Here is a 6,379-nt window from a genome sequence, read left to right as displayed (position 1 = left end):
TGACATTGGATGGAATTGATAGCACAGTTATCATCCTTGTTTATACACGTGCAAAACCTGTCATCTCTCTACTTGTTTTAGGGTGATATGCCTGATGGCATGCACAAGTCTGCTGAAGGCTGTGAGACAAACCCAACATATATTGTAGCAAAGAAGGCAAAACATCTTGAAGACAGCGAGACAACCCCAAAGTCTTGTCTTGATGCAGTGTTCAAGTTACATGAGGCTAGCAGTCAGACAAGCTCATAGAATTCGCTGTCTGAATCAGTTCGAGTTCTTTAGTCCCAAGTTCTAGCACAAAGGCATTCTGCAACTCAACTTCGACTTGAAGTCCTATCTCTAAGAAAGATTGCGGAGAACGCCAATGAGAACCTCATTGCTAAATAGCTACACCTAGAAGCTATGACCTGTCGGGGAATGTAGTATTTCAAAAAAATTCCTACGATCACGCAAGATCTATCTAGGAGAAGCATAGCAACGAGCGGGGAGAGTGTGTCCAAGTACCCTCGTAGACCGAAAGTGGAAGCGTTAAGTAACGCGGTTGATGTAGTCGAACGTCTTCGCGATCCAACCGATCAAGTACCGAACGCATGACACCTCCGCGATTTGCACACGTTCAGCTCGGTGACGTCCCTCGAACTCTAGATCCAGCTGAGGCCGAGGGAGAGTTTCGTCAGCATGGCGGCGTGGTGACAGTGATGATGAATTTACCGATGCAGGGCTTCGCCTAAGCACTACGACAATATGACCGAGGTGGAAATCTGTGGAGGGGGGCACCGCATACGGGTAAGAAATCAACTTATGTGTCTTGGGGTGCCCCCTTGGCCACGTATATAAAGGAGGGAGGAGGAGGGGGCCGGCCTAGGAGGGGCGCGCCTATAGGGGGAGTCCAACTAGGATTCCCAATCCTAGTTGGAGTCCCCTTCCTTTTCCAAGAGGGGGGGGAGAGGGAAGGGGAGTCCAACTAGGATTCCCAATCCTAGTTGGAGTCCCCTTCCTTTTCCAAGAGGGGGCAGAGGGAAGGAGTAGGAGAAGGAGAAGGAAAGAGAGGGGGGGCGCCGCCCCCTCCCTAGTCCAATTCGGACTTGCCATGGGGGGGCGGCCACCCCTTGAGGCCCTTCTCTCCTTTCCCGTATGGCCCATTAAGGCCCACTACTTCCTCCGGCGAATTCCTATAACTCTCCGGTACTCCGAAAAATACCCGAATCACTCGGAACCTTTCCGATGTCCGAATATAACCTTACAATATATCAATCTTTACGCCTCGACCATTTCTAGACCCCTTTTCATGTCCGTGATCTCATTCAGGACTCTGAACAACCTTTGGTACATCAAATCACATAACTCCTAATACAAATTGTCATCGAACGTTAAGCGTGCAGACCCTACGGGTTCGAGAACTATGTAGACATGACCGAGACGGATCTACGGTCAATAACCAATAGCGGAACCTAGATGCTCATATTGGCTCCTACATATTATACAAAGATCTTTATCGGTCAAACCGCATAACAACATACGTTGTTCCCTTTGTCATCGGTATGTTACTTGCCCGAGATTCGATCGTCGGTATCATCATACCTAGTTCAATCTACAAGAGATCGGGCCTACTATGACGAGCTAAAAAATGTCATCGAATAGCTAATAACGTCACAAATTACCCCCTGGTGACATTTTATGGGCGTCACAAGCATCGTCACGGAATCCCCGTCACAGATTACTCCTAGTGACGGCGCACGCGCAAAAACGTCATCGAAATTGGGACCTTTAGTGACATTATATAGAACGTCGTCGACTTACTATTTCCATGACGATCAATTAATGTCACATGTTAGGAGAAAATATGCCGTATTGTACCATATTCGGTGACGAGGCAAGTCACTAACTTTACGCCAGATCAACACCCGAGCGGCTATCCCACTAGTAGTGCCATTACTTTTATTATGGATGAAGATGACGCCATCAAAATATATTTACTTTCTTTCAAATCTAAATTACGATGAAAATAAATATTTATTTCACATCACATAAGATTATATAAAAAAATTGAAGAGAAAAATCACATCATAAATTGATATCAAAGACAAATCATATTATGTATGAAATCGTCTCAGGCAAATCATTCTGTAAACAAAAATAGCGGTAAAAAACTGATGCAAGTTTAACACAGACAATAGACAAGATGAAAACAAATATTAACTAAAGACCACATATGTTATCCTGATGATTGCAATGTAAGGATGGTATTCATGAACCATCTGGTTGGGACTGGGACTGCAGAGTTGCTTGAGCCCTCAAAAAATCAAGCAGATTGTCCGTCTCCTTTTGCTTCTTTGCCCAGGCTTCATTCTTCTCTTGCTGGCTCTTCTTTAGAGCTTCCAATTCTTCTTGCTGCTTCTTTTGTATCTCTTGAAATGCTCTCTCTCGTGCTTCAAGTCTTGCGGCTAACTCCTCCCGATGCCTATAAATGACAAAACACAACAATGTTGCATCGTAATGAGATGAAAACATACAAGATAACAAGGTACAAGGGTACCAATTTAAAATAGATAAGTACATTATTAAATGTCAAGGCAAGCATGCCGACGGGCCAATGAAACAGTAAACTCAAGAATAACTTATAATGTTTTAAAATATGCATAATCAACAACTTGATTACAGGAAGCATCACCAAAAGGATATCAAGTCAACAACCCAAGTTAAAAGAAGCACTCCTTAGTTGAACTTTCGTTCACTTCAATGAGTGCACTATGCACACAGAAGCAAGAAAAAAGAAACAACAAGAACAGAAAGGGAAATAAGATAATTACCTGTCATTTGCATCTCTTGCCTCTCTATCCTTCTATTCAATTCTTTCTTCTAGAAATCGAATCTAGGATGATGAAGTAGAGCTCCCTGACCTCCCGGATCTTGATGCATACCCCATGCTAGAAAGGACGGTGCTATGGGAGCTTTCTTCCTTTAGAACTTCAGCCACAATCGCTGTATCGGATACTGGCTGCTCACCTTCAGATTGTGCTTCCCTTTTCTTTTCCATCGCATTCTATAGTACAAAGAAAAATATTGATGCTAAGGCAAAGTTCATATGCTAGCAATATGAGAATCTATTTCAAGTCAGAAACAATAGAGGAAGAAATCTTACATGAGCTAGAAGTCCTGACTCAGCACATGCTATCAGTCTTGCTGTTTGTATGGCTGTCTTTGAAAAACTCAATGGGACTTGGGTCCTGATTATTGTACTTGTCTTTTTTCTACAAGATATATGAAATTGTAACATTAATGCCAGATGCAATAGACATAGGACTACAAGTAAGATATTTGGAATTCTTACAAGTTTGCTGAAATAGGAAACATAGGACATAGATCCCGTCTTTTGGTGTTGCCTGACAGCTTCTCGGTTTTCCTTATTCATTTGACATATTTTCTACATAGAGAAAATGAATATAAGTATTTACATATGGTACAGTAGATGTGAATGCAAAAACTATTGTTGGTCGCATATCTTGTTACAAACCTTGTTTCTTTCATCAGACCATTTATTGACAAGGCTAGTCCATTTCTCATGAGTAATGTTGGGTGGCTTATTTGATAATGCTTCTTGACAGAATATGTGAATCAATCTTTGAGTCAATTATTTGTGATACTTATAGTGCACAATTACATGCAGATGATACAAGCAAGGCAATATTAAAGTCAGTCAATCGACATTGTACATATTATTTAAGATGTACGTCTGCATGAATACCATTGCTTTGGACTTAGCAAGAGCGACCTCCTCTTCATCTCCCAAATCCTCTTCCTCTACATGGGCCTCCTCTTCAGCATCTAGTTCATACTCTGAGTCACTGCAATCATCAGCACCTCGTGCCTTTTGTGTCAGTCGCGCATTAGGGGCACTAGGGTATACAAGGCTACGAGTTATGCTTTGTATGTATTTAAGAGACTCCTACTCCGCAGCCTTGTGTTCCGCAATCGTTGCATCATTTTCCTTCAAATATGCCCCACCCTTGCATTTCTGCTCCGCAAGATATTCCCTGCTATGCATATCACTCTCCAGAATTGGTGGTATGATTTTAGTAACCGAAGCTGGAAAAGATGACAGAGAGTGAACTTAATGAATTGCCGAGGGATCCGCCAGCCTACATTATCAACACTAGATGACTAAAATTTGCTTAAACTTGTTTGGAGGAGTACTTGTAACGTACATGATTACATTAACTTATCTCTTGAAACTTGGCTTTCATTGCTAGTAGACAAAAAAGACTAGATTGTGTAAAATAGTTATAAACAAGCAGCTCTACTATTAAGTAGTTCATGTGTTCCTTAATACTCAAACTTGGAATTGATGCTTGTGTAATTTGAGATGGCCAGGGCAGTATTTTAGTAGGTGCAACCGGAGCGGTTGAGCAGGGCCTCAAAAATTGGAGGGCTCACGACCTTGTAGGTAATTAAGATGTTAATTATTAGAGTAAACAATGATGGAAATATCGCACCCCAAGGCCCAAGCCACCTCCTACTTCTCTCTCCATCTCTCTCTCTAAATTACTCTAGCAGATCATGGTCATGTACACTAGCAATCACCCACTGGAGCTTTACGTCAGTCTTTCATGATCTACAACTACAATGCTACTCTGAAGGTTGTGGGAGTTCTCAGCACCCTATTCTTTTATTACTACTCGTGTTTATAAGTACACTATTACATCCAGTTTTTTGTTCTTTCTTAAATTTGTGCATCTGGTGCTGAATTCTACATGAAAATTATACTGTTGCAGTGATTAACAAACTATACTCCAACGTCGGGGCTTAAATTTTGATTTGCACAGGGCCTCTGATTTTCTATGTACGGTCCTGGAGATGGCAAAGACATTACTGTACGATGCTTTTGAGGGTTGCAGAACAGATCGAAGTAAACAACTTACTTGGAAATATGGAGCATCCAGAATTCAGTTAAACAAGAACAAGTGCAGACTCGGCCTTTATTCAGTTTCGAACAAGTGCAGACTCAGTCTTTATTCTGATTTGAACAAGAACAAGTGCAGACTCAATCTTTATTCAGTTTTGAACAACAACAAGTGCAGACCCAGTCTTTATCAAGAATTCGAAATAAATAACATACACTGTGAACTCCATATGGTAATATATTGTATCAAGAACAAGTGCAGACATTAAGTTTTGACCATCCTAGGTAACGACGATTTATGGGGTAGCGGAACCACAAACAGGGAAGCCACATGGTCGTTGAATTACAGGAAATCTCACGACAACTGAGTAAAAATCGAGTAAAACTTACAGAGCTACGGGATTTGCCACATGGTCGTTGTATTCAGAGATGTACACGACTGCGTGTGCTTTTCTCCCCCAAATCCCTTCCATGGTGATCCCTTACGTCTAGAGCTTGCAGGATGAGAAAATTACCGTCAGCCGACGCTGGTCGCTACAATCTGTGGGGAAAGAGAGACGGGTGGGGAGGCCTCCTCCAATCTGCTGTCGCTGGTTGATGTAGTGGATCTGAGCTCGGCCGGTCGGGCGACCTCCTCCAATCCGTCGTCGCTGGTCGCTGCGAGCAGGGGGGATAGAGCGGAGTGCTCATGGGGATGGTTGTGTGGTGGATTCAAGGTCGGCCGGCGGGCGGCCACCCCCAATCTGCCGGCCCTGATCGCCGCAGTCGTGGGATATAGGAGAGTCGATTGAATCTGGCGAAAAAATGCCGGTGTGGGCGGTGGCCTTTAGCGGTGCCTCTTCGCGGGCGAAATAGAAGGAGAAATTTGGCTCGGCCTTTGACGGGTGGGGACAGGATGCGGGAATAAGAAAGAGAAACGGAGGGGAAAGAGTTTTTCTGGTGTGCAGATTGTTTTATTTTTCAGAATTTAATTTTCACATGATGTTGTGCAATTCATTTAATACGAAATAAGTAGCAAATGATTATTAAAAAAAGTAAACCTTACATAGACATTATGATGTGGTATTTTCCATGTAGTCTTTTCTAGAGATTTGTAAATATATATGTCGAAAGTTGTACATGTTAGATAACGTAGACAGGTATCTTAAATATGTGATCTTGGAGTAAAACAAAATGCAAACGAGTGAATTTTCGTACTACTCCCTCCATCTGAAAATACTTGTCGGATGAATGGATGTATCTAGATATATTTTAATTTTAGATACATCTATTTTATCTTCTCCGACGAGTATTTCGGGACAGAAAGGAGTACTTGTGTAAATAAAATTGGTAACGTCAAATGATGGTTTTCAACAACGATTGTTTAGAGTCTGAATCTACTCATCCGCGTAGTCCCCAACCTCTAGTGTAAGCGATCTAGGATGTATAAAGCCCTTTTTAGACGTATAAAACTCCTTTTTTATCAAGAGCACTCGTTGG

General features: G+C 42.2%; 1 long non-coding RNA gene across 1 annotated transcript; it reads right to left on the bottom strand.

Moving 5' to 3' along the window:
* Window positions 1-2,811: 2,811 nt before the first annotated feature.
* LOC123163940 (uncharacterized) lies at window positions 2,812-4,563 on the bottom strand. Its single transcript, XR_006482104.1, has 4 exons — window positions 3,515-4,563; window positions 3,332-3,424; window positions 3,143-3,251; window positions 2,812-3,043 (listed from the first exon to the last, which is right to left on the bottom strand). It is a non-coding gene; the product is annotated as an uncharacterized lncRNA (long non-coding RNA).
* Between the last annotated feature and the right edge of the window lie 1,816 nt (window positions 4,564-6,379).

This window comes from Triticum aestivum, chromosome 7D (assembly GCF_018294505.1).
Source record: "Triticum aestivum cultivar Chinese Spring chromosome 7D, IWGSC CS RefSeq v2.1, whole genome shotgun sequence".
In the NCBI taxonomy this organism is placed as follows: domain Eukaryota; kingdom Viridiplantae; phylum Streptophyta; class Magnoliopsida; order Poales; family Poaceae; genus Triticum; species Triticum aestivum.
This window is presented reverse-complemented; position numbering and strand designations above follow the sequence as displayed.